The sequence below is a fragment of the Sander lucioperca genome, chromosome 17, assembly GCF_008315115.2.
Source record: "Sander lucioperca isolate FBNREF2018 chromosome 17, SLUC_FBN_1.2, whole genome shotgun sequence".
Taxonomy (NCBI): Eukaryota; Metazoa; Chordata; class Actinopteri; order Perciformes; family Percidae; genus Sander; species Sander lucioperca.
In genome coordinates this window covers 3,776,053-3,796,555 of record NC_050189.1, presented here as the reverse complement: position 1 = coordinate 3,796,555, position 20,503 = coordinate 3,776,053, and the positions used below count along the sequence as shown (strand labels likewise).

Here is a 20,503-nt window from a genome sequence, read left to right as displayed (position 1 = left end):
TATTGCAGTGATATTCAATAGGAGCAACACAAACCAAGCTGTTCTTGAACCAAGTAGTACATTCATAGTGGTCAAATCTAAAAATAGAAGTAGTTATAACAGCATGTGTGTGCCTGAGTGTGTGCGTCGTCTGCAAGTATAAACTCAGAATTTGATCTTCAACCTCCATCGCAAATAAATATGAAATGCATAGCATAACTATTTCCTAACAAGCATCAGACCCATCACCTTGTATAAAGGTGGTCTGTATTTGCCCCAAAAACTAAAACCAGCTGCTAAGTAACTACTGCATCACTTTGAAAAAAACGTATGACGATAGTGTTTTGTAACATGCTGTTTTGGCTTCAGAACAAGGCATTTCAGCTTTCATGGGTGGCATGTTTTCAGGATGCAGACTGCTTACACACGGCATTCCTCAATCAGTGAGCCATTTAACCCTTGCGTTGTCTTCCCGTCGACCATTAACTTGTTGTCCTTCCAGGTCAAAATTGCAAATGAAAATTTGTTATGCTTTTTCCAACATTTTTGTCACTTTTTTTAAACGCTTTTTTTATTCATGGTCAATAAACCTAATCTAAATGACATTATACTTCACTTTATAGTTAAAAAAAAACAGTAATTATGAATTATTTTGACTAATTAAGATCAGAGGATGTCGATGGATAATCACAGACTGGTTTATGTCAAAGTTTAGTTCGATGCGGTTTTAAAAACATTTAAACTTTTTTTTGAAAATCACCAACAATTCAATAGAAATAATCATTCATTTTACCTGCGAACAGAACATACATGAATGCATCCAACTTATTTTGGCCAATGTGGTTGAAAGAAACCCATATTTCTGATATAAAAAACTTTGAAAACGGGTCAAATTTGACCTGAGGACAAGACAAGGGTTAAAGAAATATCACATTCATTCTTCTTTGAAAAAGAGGGTATTTTGATTTAAATCGATCAAAAATGTGGCAATTTTGAGAAGTGATAAGCAGTGTTACTTAATTGCGGTATAAGCTGTGAACACATCATTGACATATAGCATCAGTATACAGTTGCCTTTTTACACATCTAGCAGACACAGAGCGACAATATAATTAATTTAAAGTTGTGTTCCTGGCCAGCCAGTTCAATATACTCCTTCAAGCTCTGTTTTGGTCTCTCATGAGAAAAACATATAGCCGGAATCAAGGGTCTCGAGAGCTATGAGAGTGAAGCAAAAAAGTAAGGGGTCCTAATACCAAAACAATGAGCTAAAAGAAGACTTTTTTTAATTTTCTGCTATATTTCGGTTAACTACTTGTATCTATAATACATTACATATGTTTTGCACTTGTGTGGTTTTATTGTCCGTGTAAGAATGTGTGCACGGGTGGGTGATGTCTGTCCCAGAGATAGTATTTTCTTGTATTGATTCACAATGGGGTCCCCGCAGTTCACCAGTGTGGCCAACCAAGGACTGGAGCACACAGCATTTTAATCTGTCAAGATGTCACCAGCACAAGAGGGAGGGAGAGAGAGACAAAGTTGGGGGTTATGTTTGGATGGAAAGAGAGAGATGACACCCAACAGTCAATGCCAGCGCGCGCGCACACACACACACACACACACACACACACACACACACACACACACACACACACACGTCAATCACTCACTCAATGTCCAGTTAAGGGACTCAACTTCTGCCCTTTATATTCCCACAGACATCTCAACACAGTTCACTGAGTTGTACAACAGTCTGCTGACAGTGCTCTTCTTCATTCAGTATAACTACTGTATGAGCTCATGACCTCATTGATGGTGTGAGGATAAGGTTTTGCGTAATTCGATACGTTTTGGATATCAAGTAAACCTACCCCTAATAAGTAATATTGTTCTGCTGCATTAGATTTATGGTAATGATTTGCGAGTGTGCATTCCGGATGTACTGTAACTTAAAAAAATTAAATTAATCCTGCCTGTGTTTATTTGTCAGTGTTGATGTTGCCAGCTGGGGATTTTGTGGTAGCAGCTGATTCCCAAGATAGCTGCAGTGATGTTGCAAAATAACCTCCTGGACAGCTTTTATAGGCAAACATGCTGAAAGGTAAGATGTTAAATTACAACATTGTTTTTAGGCTGTAAGTTGAACCTTGTGCATGCAGTGTGTGTATGCATGTTTGTATATAGTATACAACACATACAAAGTTTTCTCCGAGGAATAAGATGGTATTCCTGAGAGATAGCACTGTTACTTAAAATGAATTGGAAGTCGGAAGGTAGCTGTTAACAAGAACAACTCGCTTTCTGCAGAACTGGGTTCATGTAGATATTTTCTATTAAAGCTGGGTGCTGCTGGAAGGAGCATGAAAGTACCACTAGTTGAAAGCACAATAAGGATTATTACACTGGGTGCAGTTATTCCTTAAATACAATTTGGTGGTACTTCACTGTCATTTCAGAGGCAATATAGTTCTTTCTTTTATTAGCTATATTGTCTAGTTAATTGCCATATTTCGATTTTACATAGAAAACGTTATGATCATCCTATAAAATATGTTATGTATGAAACTAAGTCAAAGTATAAAGAACAACTGTATGGAGTTACCAAAAATGTGCCCCCTCAATTATGTCATATTTTGTTGTCTGTTGACACTGTCTCAAAAACATAAAAGCCAAGATAAAAATAGAACCAGCATCCACCTCCACTGGCCACCAAGAAACTTTGCTTACATATAACAACAATCTATTAAAAGAATACAGATATACAGGTGTGTGTAGAATTTGAAAATGTTCACCTTCCCTTTGGAAGTATAAAAAAAAGACACTGTGGCAGACAGCGATGCACGCTGCTACTTTGGCGGCACCCACTCATTTACATAAATATTGTTAGTTACTGTTCTGCATGTTCCTGTGCTGATTTATTCTAAAATAAGGTAACCAAGCTCAGGTATGCTGCCTCATTACGAGATAAACTATATAACATTGTACACACTAACTTTTGCCTCTGCATTATTCCAAATGAAGGAACAAGAGTTATCACATTGCCCCTTCTGCACAGCTCCTGCGCAAGCATAAAGTTAGTGCTGCCTGGAGAGAGAAACACGTAGATCCAACACTAGCCCCCATGCAGTAATAAATATATTACTTCTGAGAAGCAGTCAGCTTAATGGCTCGCTAAGACATTAAACATAAAGCAAATATTGACAGTCTGGGAATATGTGTTGTGGGTGTGGTTAGGAGGCGGTTTCTAAAGAAAAGAGGAGGTTTCAGCAATAGGGAGGAGTGTGTGTGTGTGTGTGTGTGTGTGTGTGTGTGTGTGTGTGTGCGCGTGTGTGTCTGTGTCTATGTTGTTGGAGGCTCATCTATAATGTACCAAGACGATTAAGTTTGAGCAGCAGCCGGGACAGATCGACAGTCAGTTGGGTGGTGAGGTGCAGATAAGAATGAATGCAAATACACAGCAAGAGTGACAGATTAACCTTGGACAAGGTTGAGCATTAATGCTGTGAACAGGCAGGGAGCACTGTGGTGCCTGATGAGATAGAAAACAAACACATGCAAGCATGCACAAAGACAACGGCAGTTTTACAGCCATGCAGTTTAAAGACAAAGGTGTGGGCATGCATACAAGACAAGTACACACTCACTTATGTTCACAGTTATGCATTTTAGCTGTGTACACGATTATTAATTGATTATTCATCAATCACAATCTTCACGTCATGGACTGCATATTGTCTTAATAGACAATTTAAAGTGGCACTAAGCAAAACTCCAACGTCTAATGCCCTTTTTTAAACCTCCAGAAGGAAGAGACGATCAATTCTTCAAGCCACATTGATTACCATCACGTTGTTTCCCTTTGTATCTAAATTTAACAGCCATCTTAGTTATGTTCGTGCTCTCACACTGTGTTAGATTTCTTGCTCCTGTGCATTGTGAATGTGGCCGCAAATACATTCTTGAAGTAAAGAGTCAGGACTTGGAGAGTATTTTTAGTGTTCCATTATAATGGAATTTCTAATAATGATCACTGATTCTTTACTATAAATGTAATGATTCTTAAGATTTTCATTAAAGTGCTCATATTATGCTTTTTGGCTTTTCCCCTTTCCTTTATTGTGTCATATATCTTTTTTGTGCATGTAATAGGTATACAAAGTGAAAAAGCCCAAAGTCCACCCCAAAGGGACTGACCATCTCCAATAGAAAACACTGTTCACAAACTGCTCCAAACAGCTCTATTGTAGTCCAGCGTTTACTTCTGTGATGAATGTGCGTCACTTTGTATGTGCGACTCCCAACAAAGATGGAACAGAAGTGAGATGCCTCACTCTGTAGCTAAAACAGAGAGCTCAACACACAGGATGAAAAGAGGAGCTGCAGCAATGTGCAGTACAACAAAAATATGGTGTTTTTTGAAAATTAAACCATGTAAACCTATTCTGATATAACCTCTAAATACAATTATGAACGTGAAAATGAGCATAATATATGCGCTTTAACTTAAAATCTATATTTCATACTATTTATGATTGACATCTTTTCTGCACACGGCATGGCTTTTGTTGCGAAGCAGTCACAGGAAACCCAATGTATTTGTCACCAAGATTAGCACTGACCGCGAAAATGTGTACAAAACAGTCATTTTTGGCATCCTTAAATTTGGCTAAACGTTTGTTTTGTTGGGCTGTACACAGAAACACCAGTTGCTTTTCTCTCATCACACATGTCTGAAATCGTAACGATTACAACTTAAAAAGAATCGCTTAAAAGAAGTATGTAAAATGTACATCCCCTGCGCATTATACTAGTGTGCATGTACAGTCAAGGACTGAGTTCATACACCAGCAAGCACACTGAAATAAATCATCATGTGCACACACACAGAGAGTTCAACATACTGTAAGCAGGAAAAGGTTAGGAAAATGTACGGTAATGCAACGCATTTACATACTGCCATTAAACCTTGCTGTCATAAAAAAGAGACATGAGATTAAAGGAGCATGCTGGTTGATTTTTACAAACATAGATAATGCTGTTACACAACTATCACTCTCATTGAAGACCAGCATGCTTAACATGGAACACAGTGCCAACTCAATCTCTTCATGAGGAGTCAAATATAGCGGTATAAGCATGTCTCTTTGTAACTTTCTGCTATTACATACTGATTACTTTCTTGGAGGATGACAGCAGGGAGCTAGCTACCCCCGCCCCACTGTAAATGAATGAGAACCGCTATCTCAGTCTCTGTCTCTTCTTCTCCCTTTCTTGACGTCACATGCAGGGAGACAGTATCTGGGAGCAGGTAAAAATAGTGCGGCAGGGGTAAGAGACATCAGCTTGTGATGTGCTGAGCAGATGGAGGGAGGAAACGGTGAATACCAATAAAGCAGATAGATTTGGCCTGGGTGGCTCTTACTGTACTTCATTTGTCATATTGCTCTGTGCTGAGCTCTTTTGAGGCCTGAGGATATGAAAAACCTGGGCAGGTATGTAAAAAGGATAGAGTGTGAAGCTACAGGAGACTTAATCTTGCACTGAGTGTTGGGTTGTTATTTTTATCATAGCCAGGGAAAACATGCTATCAGTGACTGATTGCCACAACAGTATATGAGCCAGCAAGTTGTTTCTATGTATCATGTAGTATTGCACCATGAATGAATTCCAAGTGTGTGCTGTGAGAAATCATTGTTGAAAAGATAAATGTCATGGAGTAGGACTGGTTCTGTTCAGAATGTGGCAGAATACCATCATTATGATCTATATGTGCATAGTTATAAAGAGATACACACCATCTAAAAATTCAGTCCTTGGTCTGTAAAATTAGTTGCTTTGTATCAACAAATGGTAAATGGCTGGAAATATTTTCCATTAAAATTCTGTACCGACATTCATGGGCCCCAGAGGATGAATCCTTATAACTTTTGTGTTCCCCTTACTTTTGCTCTTGGGCTAACATGAGGTTGACATTTTTGTTTTTAATGAAATGTCTCAACAACTTTTGATAGCCATGAATTGTGATACAGACCTTCATGTTCCCCAAAGGATGAGTTGTAATAAGTTTACTTGGTTTCCGACCAAATTCCTTTGCACTTTGTGTTTTGTGCTTATTTGAAAATGTTAGCATGTTAAGATGCTAAACTACAGTAAGATGGTGAACATGTTAAACATTACATCTCCTAAAAATTTGCATGTTTGGCAGACTATTGGTCTTGTTTACATTTGGCCATTTAGCTCATCTTGGAGAAAAGGAATGACAGACAAAATATACTACAGTATAAAGCTGGGTATTTTCAGAAGACAAGGTGTAGAACATAAAAGTTTATTACAATAGGCCACTTATGAAACTTCCTGGATTGACAAATGAGTACTTGTCCTTGTACAATATCAAGTAGGCATACACACACTCCACAAAAATGATATGATATAATACCATAAATTACCTATTCTCCCAGACTTCTGGATGAAGTCACACTTTCCTTCAGTAATTGCAAACACTTCAAAAACTAGTCCGTGAGTCACCATCTGAGCTTGTTTTCTTAGAGTGAGGAAACAGAGTTCATCCCCCAGGCCCACCATGCAGACCCTTAGAGCCGATTAAAGAACATTCCTCTATGAACCTTTCTCAGATCACTCCAGTCCAATTTGGCTTGAAAAGGCACCACCCTAATAGGCGGTAATGAAGGAAAACAGAGTTTTCCACTGATTCACCATCCAGCTCAAAGATTTTCTTTTCTGCCGATAAGGAGCTCACTGTACGTGAAGGTAATAATAAAGACCAGCACGGCAAGATGAACAACACAACAGAATCAGGAGAGGTGTATTCCCAAAACCAGAACATCTGAACACAGGCACTGAAAAAAAAAGTCACAATTCATTTTCACTCAATTGCATAAGAGAACCAATCATGTACTACATGAAGTGTACAAACATACCACGCAGTAAGGAAATCATAATTGGGATGACGGAGAGTGAGCTCAGCTGACATGCAATCCATGTAGTTTAATGGATGAAAACGGTGATAAGAAGCTTTTGGAACGGAGCTGCTAATGGGTAAACAAGATGGGATGATTGATAAATGAATACTTAAAAACAAAATTGTGCTGCTACTGCTGAGGAGAAGAAAAACAAACTGAACCGGCTGTTAGATTGTCATGGTGCTTCATCATGTCACTTTTAGCCTGAGGTAATGGCAACAGGATTGCAAAATCAACATTTAGGACTTAATTTCAGGCCATTATCAACTACTACATGGAGTCCGGTTCTTGAAAACATTGATGTCCTTTAGTGCATGTCTGATTACATTTGAGGGAACTTTGAGGAAATACAGAACATGATATACTTTGGTTGTTGCCTTTTCTATACATACTTTGTTCCATTTCCTTAGTGTCTGGCTGTTTACTTCTCATACGTGGGATCCAAGTTCATAAAAGAGGTTTGATCCGTGGTTCAACTTCTTCTTTGTGTACTTTTCCAGTCCACCTCTTAAGAGTTTTGTGTGCACTCCACATATTTTGGATTTCTTGAACTTGGCCTATGAACTGTCTTGGCTCGGTTCCTAGTAATGTCTGGCAATGACAGGCACATTTCCTGTTGTCATTGCAGTTTTCGTCTCTATAAATGCTAAATAAAAAAATTCAAGCTACTGACGATCAGTGTACCAACAGCTGAGGAAAACTCAAGTGCAAAGAAAAACGGAGGAACAGGACAGTTCTCAGTGTTAATAACCACAATAGCAGGAGTGCAGCAAAATAACCCACTACTGCCAACAGGGCAAACGAACTAGATACTCACTGTCACACAAACAGTGGGGAAAATAACACACCAAAGAAATATACTATACTTACACTAAATAGGGCTTGCAAAAATTACTACACTGTTGATGCAAAACAAAGAAAATACAAGATCCACACATCCAAAAACGGAGGTGGGAAAGTTGTAGAGCTATATGATGCAGCTCGCAGTTGGATAATTGGTGAGCTGATTTCTGACATAAGCTGCATTCTAGTCAAATTGAAAACAGGAGCACACACCAAGGAAACGGGCAGAATCAGCATCATGGACAGCAGCCGGATGGACTTAACAGTGCTGAGCAGCAGCACCACGGAAAAAGGTTACAACAGACAGCACTTTAAGTATACACATTATTTTGTTTTAACATCCGTTCTTTACTTGGAAACAGCAATTGACACCCAGGGCCAGATGTACGTATATTTGCAAATGTAGCGTTATCAGCGCCATGGCGAACCCGCAGAAAGAGCACGCTGTGATACTTCAGCTTACGTCGTATTTACCAAACCTGCAGTTCATCGGGTAATCAGCGCCTTTCTCTGCCAACTATACCGTAAATTCCACTGTAGCAAAGCGTTAAGTACTTGTGCTATGATACGGCTGAGTGCAGACTGCGATATTCCCACTGCTGATGCTATGACTGTTTGAAATGATCCTGATGCCAATATTTGTAATGTAGCGAGGAGTTTAACAACTGCTGGAATGGAATGTGAACGCTGAGTCGGAGATTTGATGTGATCTTTGATTTCTTCCAGTAACTGTAATATTGCATGGCTGCTTAATCTGTAACGCTTAATGATTTTGTGTTCACTCAACTGAAAAAGTGTGATCCTTGTGGCAAAAATCTTTCAGCTCATCTCCTTGGACTATGTCTTCGTCTTGCTTGGATTACTGCTGCCATTTCACCAGGAGGCATATGCGACGAAACTTGCTTGCAGCTGGTTTACACCTGCTTTTAAGAGGCAGGGGCGCTGTCACGGGTTTTTTTTGTACATACCGCAGAATACATAATTAGGCGCACTTTACGCTTCCCCTCCCATCTCTTTATGGGAAACTCCCACTTTCCCCTTCACCCTCCCATGAATGCATATGCATGACACAGAAAAGCGCAATTTGCCATTTTCAGTCCCTGCAACAGGCAGTCTGTGCTTTTACCTCAGTGCGGCCTGTTTGTACATACCTCGCCATGCTTTTACGCACACGTTGCGAAACAAATACACCTGAAGTGGGCACAAAAGTATTAGTACATCTGGCCCCCAGGGTCCATTTAGTGGCTGTTCTGGAGCTTTCAATCATGTCAATAAATGAACATTGATGTAAAATCGTTTACTCAACTGCTGTTGTTTTCAAGGTAAAAAACTAATTGAAAAAATAAACCAACTGAACGCAAAGCCCTTAAAAGGGGCACTAAACTGATTTTAAACATGAAGTTAATAAAGTTGAGTGATAAAACCATTGTATAATGTCTTCTGTCGCTTTGGACAGACCTTCTCAAAGTTTGAAAAAATACCCCTGGTGACATGGAGAGACAGGAGAGTCTGGCTACTCCACATAGCATTCGGGGATGGGAGGAAAACATGCTCTGGTTTAATGGCATTTCTTTAAACCAATCAGAATTGTCATGGGCAGTGCTAAACTCTGCACAAAGCGGCTGCAAAATAGTTGTGCGAGAGGAAACTCAGATTGGACATATAGTCTACTTAGCTGTCTCAATTTACCATGCAGAGATCTGAAGAGCAGTCAACAATAGTCCTCATAAATCCACAAAATTTAAAATTCCAACACAGAGAAAGCGGAAGGAAATGGAAAATACATGCATCCGGCGGAATTTGCTGCAGCACCGGAGCAATCCCAGAAGTGGAATGCGAAGGATATAGACTATGACAACTTGGCAAACTCCATCTGCTGATGAAGATCATGTGATATGACCAAACGCTCCAGACCAGCTACTTAATGTATTTGGGGTGAAATAGTTTGTTGAGTATAAATATATTATTTCGACCAAAACCTACAATGTTTTGTCTTCACTTGTCATGTGTTACAAGACAACACGGCTAAGTCTTACCTAAGTAAGTAAAGGCACTTTCCCCAACAGCTTTTCTTTACTTTAAAATCACCTCATACTTCCTAAAAAAACTGGTCGTGACAATGCTATTAAGCATACAGGATAATTTAATGAGCGACTCGACTGGAGATTTCTGTTTTAAAATCATAGCAGCACTTCCAGGTCCATGGGTGACATTTCTTCATTTAATGAGTTATTGTTTGAACTTTAATCATGTGTTAAAAGGTCTTCAGTATACAAAAAATTACCTTTATCCAAGCAGCTGCTAAAAGATAAGGGAAACTTGAATTCCTGCTTATTTTTTTGGCGACTGCTAATAATGTCATCCGTTCAACTTGGTTCAACTTTTGAACGGGCAGGAAATAACTTGTGGGGTCTACTTTGGTCTTTCTCATGGAGGCATTTTTATTACCTGGACAATTTGATATGGAGCAATTTTTTTATGCCAAAGCGGCAGAAGATCATTTTTAATAATCACAGGATACATCAGCACTTCTCGGGTATATTCTATTTTAAACTTCATGCCTGTGTGTGTGTGTGTGTGTGTGTGTTTAGGCAAACTGTGTAGGTGTGTATAATTATATGACTCAGAGAAGAGAAATGCTAGAGATACCGCTGCAGACAATGTTATTCTCTCTCCAATGTTCCCATTCCCCCTCAGCTGCTTGAGCTAGAGAAGGAGAGAGGGAAAGGTTAGACCAGCAAGGGTGGGTATTGAAATTCAAGACCACTTCACCTAGCCCAGGAGTGGCTGTCTGAAGATTAATGAGCTATTTGGGGAGAGTTCAGCTATTTCACATGCACAGGGTCCACATTAGTGATATAATTAATTTTACAACACGGGGGTGTTGTCACCCCTCAGTAGCGTGCCATGTGCCTATGATAAGCACTCCCTAATTAAACACCAAAAAAGATTTGACATTCAGAGTCTTCAGAGGAAAAACAACCTCAAGCTACAGTCAAGCCACAGCCCGATCCTTGCAGTCCTCACGAGGGACCTTTGCATGAGTTTTACATACTTTGGAATCAAGTAATTGGATAGATATTGATTTTGGTGTCTACGTCCAGACTCTGAGAAATTCCGAAGTGTGCAGGGAATCCAAGCCAAGTATTTGTGATAGAATGGTTTCTGTGGTTGCTATGGTCACGTGGCGAGACGCAGCAGCATATTAAAAAAGTTGAACCATCCCGTGCTGTCCTCCCTCTCACTGCTCCCCATGTGAAAACCAGTCAGTATCTGGTGTGACCACGTACCATTTGCCCCACGCAGTGCAACACATCTCCTTCGCATAGAGTTTATCAGGTTGTTGATTGTGGCCTGTGGAATGTTGGTCCACTCCTCTCCAATGGCTGTGTGAAGTTTCTGGATACTGGCAGGACCTGGAACATGCTGTCGTATACGCCAATCCAGAGCATCCCAAACATGCTCAATGGGTGACATGTCCGGTGAGTATGCTGGCCATGCAAGAACTGGGATGTTTTAAGCTTCTAGGAATTGTGTACAGATCCTTGCAACATGGGGCCATGCATTATCATGCTGCAACATGAGGTGATGGTCGTGGATGAATGGCACAACAATGGGCCTCAGGATCTCGTCACGGTATCTCTGTGCATTCAAAATGCCATCAATAAAATGCACTTGTGTTCGTTGTCCATAACATACACCTGCCCATACCATAACCCCAGCGCCACCATGGGCCACTCGATCCACAATGTTGACATCAGCAAACCGCTCATCCACACCACGCCGTACACACTGTCTGCCATCTGCCCTGTACAGTGAAAACCGGGATTCATCCATGAAGAGAACACCTCTCCAAAGTGCCAGACGCCATCGAATGTGAGCATTTGCCCACTCAAGTTAGTTACGATGACGAACTGCAGTCAGGTCGAGACCCCGATGAGGACGACGAGCATGCAGATGAGCTTCCCTGAAACGGTTTCTACAGTTTGTACAGAAATTATTTGGTTATGCAAACCAATTGTTGCAGCAGCTGTCCGGGTGGCTGGTCTCAGACGATCTTGGAGGTGAAGATGCTGGATGTGGAGGTCCTGGGCTGGTGTGGTTACACGTGGTCTGCAGTTGTGAGGCCAGTTGGATGTATTGCCAAATTCTCTGAAACTCCTAGAAAACGCCTAGAGTGGCCTTTTATTGTGGCCAGCCTAAGGCACACCTGTGCAATAATCATACTGTCTAATCCGCATCTTGATATGCCACACCTGTGAGGTGGATGGATTATCTCGGCAAAGGAGAAGTGCTCACTAACAGATTTAGACAGATTTGTGAACAATATTTGAGAGAAATAAGCCTTTTGAGTACATAGAAAAAGTCTTAGATCTTTGAGTTCAGTTCATGAAAAATGGGAGCAAAAACACAAGTGTTGTGTTTATAATTTTGTTCAGTATATGTAGTGGCAGCTCTACAGGGAAAAAAATGTGGTAATCAAGAATCAATTGTTCAATGTGTGGATAAATGCCATGATGATTGTATGATTTATGATGCTACATGTTAGATGCTAAATGGAATAACCACTTACAAACTAGCTGATCAACCCTGGATGAAACCTGCCTTATAAGGAAACTGTAGCATATATGAACTCCCTAGCAGGCTATACAGTTGGATATTAAGACTCAGGTCAGTGTCACATTTAGATTTTTTATAATGTATGAATGCAGCAAAGCTTTTCTTCCCAAGTTAGGGAATTTTGTTGGTTGTCACCCGGGACCAGCCAGCAAGGAGACTTCAGTTATATTTTTGTGCTGAAACAATCACATTTTGTGTCATATCCGTCCTCTAACCATTCATGTGGTTTATGAGAGTAAAATACGAACACATGCATTAAGAATTACTGTATTCATGTGCAGGTTTCTCAAATAAATCTGAGCTATATCTTTGTACCAGGAAAAAACAAAGAGCTCCTAAAGGAAATGTACATGAACAGTGGGAATGGTGTACTATACATATTCCAACTCCATGTTCCATTTAACAACTGCTTCTCCTACAGTTTTGCATTTTTAATATTGATGATAAAGCACCATACTGTTTGTGTGCTTTAAGCCTTTTTGTGGAAAATATCTACTGTAGGCTGCACTGTGTGTGTGTGTGTGTGTGAGTGAGTGAGTGAGTGAGTGAGTGAGTGAGTGAGTGAGTGAGTGAGTGAGTGAGTGAGTGAGTGCGCGTGTGTGCATGCTTGTTGTACTGTGGTGCGTCAAAATCAACTGATGTTACATAGGTGCCAAATTCATGATTTCTGCTGAAAAATATGAATCTCTCTATAATAATAATAAACAGTATAATCCTCATTGCTTTGACACCATGTCTCTCTCTTTTTATCTCCATTCTTACTATTTTCCTGATGTGGTCACCCACAGTGGGATTTCCTCAAGAGTGCACACAGTTACGTGGGACCTGAGGCACCCACAGAATTGTCTATGATCAAAGTATGACATACCCGGCTCAGACCTAATCCAAACATAAGTGTGTTTTCAGTGAAGTCCCAACAAATAAGTAGACCATCTGAGTGCACAGAATCAACTTAAATGCAGGTTACAGGTACAGATACTGTGCACAACTTTGGAAAGAGATACATAACAAGCTAATCGGTCATCTGTTACATTTACTTACCAATTGTTATTCCTACTTTTCAGTGATACCACTACTGTAAAGCAGCTTAGTCTTTCTGTGACCTTTCCATTTTTTCATAGGTTGTTCTTTGTCCGGTTGCCATGAATAAAAAGTCTCACTGTTCTGTAAGTTCCTGTGTGCTTCTAACAATATTTTACAGTATGTGTAAGCAAGTTGACACTTAAGTGTAAGAAGAGCATCGCACAAGCCTAACAAATATCTCCTTGCACTAGATAGTGCAGACTAGTAATTCCTCAGGAGGATGTCCATCCGGTGTTGACGGGGGCGGGGTATAGACAAATGATGCAGAGGTTTTGCACAAATCAATTTCACAGGCTTTTGCAACATTTCACACTTAGGAGACATGGGCGGAGTCCATATTTATGTATTCAGTAGCTTTGAGACTGGTTGCTCTCAAGTTTTGCTTGTCAAATCTGTAGCTGCAATGGCTCTGGGGAATGCTTTTTTTGCATCAAACCTCATGAATAATTTTGCATTTAAAGCCATCTTCACGTTTGTGCAATTTCATGTGAAAAAAGCAGACTAAATAGGAAATGTAAGACCTCCGAGAGTCTGTTCCTTTGTTTTGTAGTTGTGTTAACATGAAGCATTTGCTTACAGTATGTGGTGTTTGTATATTTATAAAATGGGGCCTCTGTACGTTTCTATTTATAAGCACAAATGCAATCATGTCAAATAAATATGTGCATACTGTATGTGGAAATTTGGATTGATTCTGCATCACAACAATGTGTATGTATCAATACTTCATTTGATCTCCAGCCCTGAGAGCTAAATAAGCCTCCACTGACAGAAAACCTAACATCCCTCCAAATCTGTCGCTTTCCCTCACCAGCTTGCCTGATGGGTCCACAGTCAAAATGGGCAGAAGTAATGGGAGACAACACAGGCGGAGGCAGTGCCAACAGCTCGCGGGTCCTGCACGTAGCATGCTGTGCCCATACGACAGATGGATGTAGTCTCTGGACTGATTAATGTGCTCACTGGCCTGTGCTTCAGTGGCCGCAGCAATGAAGGAGTTCACAAAAGTGGTCTGGATATTTGTTCAGTCTCCAAAACAGGTGTTACACTTGTTTGTTTCCCTCATTCTGCTGCAGTTTGTATAGCTGGATGATGCAACCAAGCAAATCTGACAGAGGTCAACCACACAATATTCCCTACCAGAATACATGAATGAATCGAAGGCGAGTCAAACTTTGTGTGCATAAATTCATCATTAAACATAATGAAATATCACGACAGGTTGGAACAGAAAAACGCAGTTGAAGTCAAGGTGAAACTTTTTTAAAGAGCCTTTCAACATAACACAACACTAAGTGCTTTACAGAGCAACAAATAAACAATGGCTTAAATTATGCAGGCTGCACATGTGGTTTTAACAAATCAAACATGTCCTCACTGCTTAGTCTGTTTTATGTGGCACAAATTACAACTTGTATTTCCTACTTTTGTTTCTGGTTTACATGCCACAGTGCCTTAGTATTTGCTCAGCAGAAGAGCTTGGGGAGCCCCTCTATTAGGGCACTGTATATAAATAAGGAAAAATCAATATGCATCCCTCCTCGCCGGCCAGAGCAGCGCCGATCCTCGATCACAGCATGGTGACACGGGGAGCTTGCTGGAGAGCCAACCAGGACGCCAGGACTAATAGTCCTCAAAGCCAAGTGACAGTGAGGCTTATCTGTGGTGAGCAATATTTCCTGGACCTCCCTAAAGATCTGGCTGGACAGTGCGTGTTATCCCTTCCTCCAGATAAACCTCATCTCCCACACACAGAACCTATACTGTATGTCACATCCAGGCTATAAACTGCAAGCACTCCACTGTCCCCTAAACAGCAACCATGACAGCCAACCTCTCGACTGGGAAAACAACTGTAGTTTTTGTTTCATAGCCCACCTAATACTCTGCTGACACACATTCCACTCCTCCGCTCCCCACACTTGTTCATACGTTTTTATCCCGTCTTTAAAAATCCTTTCTTGTCCCTTTGAGATTAGTGGTGGGTAAAGATGAAAAATTGTGTTTTCAGCACAGTGACATCTAATCTGTTTGGCCAGCTTTAATTTCCCTTGACAATGTAAGTGCTGGTGGGCCACAAGCTCACAACAGACATACTTTTGTCAAAGGACAAGGATGACACCATAGGAGAACTTAGACTTTTTCTCATATTTGATTCCACTTTCTTAGCCTAGAAAGCTTGTTCCCATTGATTTGATCTGTGTTTAAAAACGAATTATGTATTGGATTCCTAATTTTCTGATTCGGTACAGGGTTTAATTAATGGCTAGAAATACCTGTTATAAGTGTTAAGTTTCAGATTTTTTGCCAGCGCCCAAGCCATTTCTCCATGTTCTTAAAAGATCTGCAGCTCAATTTGGAGACATAGCAATCTAACACTGATCTTATTAAGCATATCAGGTATGAGGGCAGTCGTAGGCATTCGCTGTTGACATTTGCCATTTTTTACATTGCTACATTCCCTACGTTTTTAGCAATTCTAGAGACATGCTTTTATAAATGTTTGGCAGTGGGTCCGTCCATCGCTTTGTACCAGACTGAAATATCTATGTTAACAACTATGGGATGGTTAGCCATGTATTTTTGTACAAACAAACATGGTCCCAAGACAACGAATTAAGGGTTAAGCGCTAATTTGAAAATGCTTGCATACCAACATACAAAACTAAGATGGTGAACATCGTAAACATTACATATGCTTAACATCAGCACGTTTAGCATTGCTATTATGAGTATGTTAGCATGCTGACATTAGCATTTAGCTAAAGCACAGTTGCTGCTGTGTCAGTAGCCCAAAGCCACTAGACTCTTACCCGGTGTCTCGACCGCAAGCGTTTCAGAGGTGTTTCTCCACTCGTGCGTCTAACGCAACTCTCACTTTAATCTATACAGCTGTCTGCATCTGCTCCATCAGGCTTGCATCTCAGCCCTGTCTCACGGGCCTAAGTGTGTTTATTTACACTTAAAGTCATTTCTTTCCGACAATACACGCATAATTGCAATGTTGATACCTAATAAAAAGGCCTGAATAAATATTTATCTACATTTGGCAACCTAGGCAGAGCAGAGGTGCTGTATCTCTGTACAGAGCCAGAGGGCAGCACACTCTGCGCCTGTTTGTAATCCCACAGGCTCTACCTTCACTTTTGTCCAACAGCTGGGAAGCAAGACACGGGAACTTCTGTGTTCGGTATTAAGGAGCTGCACTGTTTATTTATTGACAAACTGCACTAGACAACTCTGCTCCGATCGCCAAAACCTCCCTGCCCTGCTGCTCAAGGCTTTTAAAATTTGCGAAACAGACGACACCAGTAGCCTATAGACACTCAGTGTCTCATGAATGCTGTCAGCACGCGAGCGTGACGCTGATGGGACGGTTGTGGTCAAGACAGTGGATGGGAGACATTCTCTGCTTTTTTGTTCTGAAGTCATTTTAAAACATTGCATTGACCAAATACCCTTTAAGTAAAGGAAAGTAGCTCGGAAAATGAGGACTTTAGGGATGACAGGAATTTCCCTATGCTGCCATTTTCTGTCTGTAAATATACACAATAATAGCAACGGATCAGTGCATGCCTATCTCAAATAGAATTAACAGACGACATCTCCCCATGAAACTTCAGCATAAGGCAGGATGAGGAATGTTTCTTTTCACTAAAATGAAGAACATTACTTTTCAGGCATCTCTTATTGAATAGCATATTAGTGCAGCAATGAAAAGACTATAGCTGTGATGTGTTACTATTTGTCTACACAAAATAGAGGCTATTTTTCATCCTGACAGAAGTAATGTGGCCATGTTATTGGCATAATGTGCAAGTAAGATGAGTAACACAGGGGTTTCCTATTAGGGCTCAATCTCCTCATGTCATTTAGGTTGAAATTAAATTAGTGTGCTTGACACTTTGACACGGCAGTTCAGTCCCTCGTCCCCATCTGCCCCCCAGAGTCATCTTTCAATTTCATGAAATCAGAATTACGTTGTCAAATTGCTGCCTTGTCTCAAGATCCATCGCCCTCTCCTTCGTGTAGCAAGTGCCCACTGCACCTCTGTGGAAAGATTGAGGAATAGATTGATCTCAGGCAGAAACAGGGATGGAGGGAGGCATAGAGAGGGTGGAAATGGGGAGGGGAGTGTGGGGGGTAGCTACTAGAGAGGTAGTTGAGTGAATCAGATCTTCATTTTCTACCACTTTGACATGTGTCACAGTGGAGCCTGCTGAGATTACATTACAATGAAGACCCGCAGAGTTCACCGCCAGGTGTCTGTGATATCTCCCTGATAAAAATACTCGGGGTCTTCGAGGCAAGCATGCAACACGCCACATCAAAGGCCAGTGGAACATTAAGTGGTCACAAAGCATTATCAGCTCAGCTTGTCATGGGTAATAACATACGACAAGCACAGAATATGTCGCAAAGTCCCTTTAAATATATATCTGAATATCTGATCGCTATCAAAGCTCACCTGCTGAAAGTCCAGCTGGGAAACAGGCAAACCAATATATCATGGAAATGTGCTGTAATAGCCATAATGTTTTTATAGTTTTTGATAGTCATAGCAAGACGGGGATGGTATTTGAATTTAGCAGAACGTGAGAGCACAGTGAAAGCCACCGTTGATGAAGGAAAGTCAAACCCCTGCAAGTTTTGACTTAAAAGAGAATATTGAGTTCCCATGTGTTCTTTTCAGATCTGCCATGACAAGCTGTCCCAAAAAAAAAAAAATCACTTAATTACCTTCTCATACTTCTGAATAATAAATTGAGGCTGCTGTGTGTATTTCATCATACAAGCATGTTTCTTTTGCCATAAAGTATGGATTTGGCAAGAATTGCATCCTCCTACAATGTGGATTTCTTATATATGATTTATTTCATGTGCATATTTTTTTTTAAATCCCCCTCCACTAAAAAAAACTAAAAAACTTTGCTTGCTAATTGTAATTTGAATGTTTGGCCTTCTTGAAATGATGTATGTGCAGAGTTTGACTCTAAAAGGCTGTTTTCACATTCGTCTGCTGAAGGGGGAAAAGTACTGTAGGAGACATCTTGTGTCCAGCAGTTATATTTCTATACGTAAAAATGATTTGTATATACATAGATTCTTAATTTTCCAATGACGGAGAAAGAGTTGATGTAACTTTAAGAATTTATAACTCCATAATTGAACTTCTTTTGTGGAAGGGGGACTTTAAGTGGAAGTTTGTAACTAGTAGCTAGTTTGGTCCAGCGAATAAACAATTAGTCAATTTATCAAGTCAAATTTGTACACATTTTTTTACACATTAAAAAGCAACCAACATTGACCAACTTGCTGTACAGACCAGAGTAAGTAGTTAAAACCACACAAAAAAACAAGAATATAAAAACACATTGCACACAGCTTACAGGCACAAAAACAGCTCATAGGCACACCAAAACAGAAATCAGGCACATCAGGAGGATTCAAACGCTAGCGAATAAAAGTGTGTTTTGAACCTTAGCTTACAGTAAAATAGTCAATGGAGGGGGCAGATCTGATAGGGAGAGGAATGCTAATCCACAGTCTAGGGGCTGCTATAGCAAAGGCGTGTTCACCCCTGAGCTTAAGTTTAGATCACAGGACAGACAGGTGAGCTGACCCATAGGGACCTGGCGGTAGACTAAGGGGTTAGGAGGTCTGTGATATAGGAGGGGGCCAGCCCTTTAGGGCTTTATAGACAAACAGGATAGTAGTAATATGGTGCCTATTCCGGGTACCTGTCAGGATAACCTTCAGCAAAAATATCACAGTTTCACGGTATTGCAATTACAGCTTTAAAATGTCTTTTTTTTTTTTTTTTTTTAAATGTCTGGTTAAAAAAATATTCCCCCCCAATTGAACACAATATATTTTATTTTAAAACACACTGCACACTGGCAGGGAGAGGGATTACTAAACAGCAGTTTTTCTCCTTGACCACAAAAAACAGCTCATACCTTAGGAACGGTATGACTGAAAACGTTAGTGGTTGACTTGACTTTTTCAAACCGTGGTATACCTTGAAACCGGTAACTGGCCCATGCCTAGCGCCATTCTGGACCAATTGCAGACAGGACAGGAGCAACTGACTGATCCCAGTATACAGAGAGGATGAGAGGATTTAAAGGGTGTGGATGACTTTCTCAAGATCTTTAAATGAGAGAAACCACTTGATTTTGAAAATAGTACCCAGTTATAAAAAACGAAAACAAACAAAAATGAATCAACATGGGGTTTGATAAGGGTGGACAGGTTGCCAAACTACTCGATAATGTCAGCTTCTTAAATGTAAAATGTGCTGCTTTTCTCCATTTTATGTCTATGCAGATTATATTATTATATTATTATAAATTATGATTCACATATTTCACATTTCACTATTTTATGGCATTTTATAGACTGAAAATGATCTTTAATTGCAGCCCTGTGTCGGTCTCAATTTTCGCACAAACAGATAATTCTGAGTGACCACTTACTAAAAGCCCAATACTTTTAAATTTCAATCTTAAATAAGACCTTTGGGTCTGAGGAGACCCTGAGTATTGCCTCCGAATTATCCAGCTAACTTCCGGAAGTTCTCAAATAAAAAGTCTTTATGATGTCGATGAAAGTGAGAGTGGTGTAATAGCCTCAGATTTCATAAGACAACTCTTCACCATCTCTGCCCATCTGTCAGCCAGGTAAAGACTGATGGCTGGTCTCTGATGTGGTGCAGAGCATTAACCATGTCATGCATTTGCACAGAACGGTCCTCCATCACCTCCCCGCGCACTTAGCCTGGGCGGCAGGGGGAGACCCGGCTCATCCCACCCCTGACGGCTGAGGCCATTAGGGTGATGCACGGCGGCACATTCCTCATCCTACACGGGAAGGGTGATGGATCCACTCTAGCCCTAGGCTCCAAATGGGCCTCCCTCTGTTGGAGAAGGTAGGAGGGGGAAGGGGCGTGGGCGCAGTTGTGGATGTGTGATGGAGAGTTATGAGGTTGAGCC

At 40.6% G+C, this 20,503-nt stretch overlaps 1 long non-coding RNA gene across 1 annotated transcript; it reads left to right on the top strand.

The window, feature by feature from the left end:
- Positions 1-778: 778 nt before the first annotated feature.
- LOC116043319 lies at positions 779-19,170 on the top strand. Its single transcript, XR_004103442.1, has 3 exons — positions 779-866; positions 3,057-3,059; positions 19,158-19,170. It is a non-coding gene; the product is annotated as an uncharacterized LOC116043319 (long non-coding RNA).
- Positions 19,171-20,503: the final 1,333 nt, after the last annotated feature.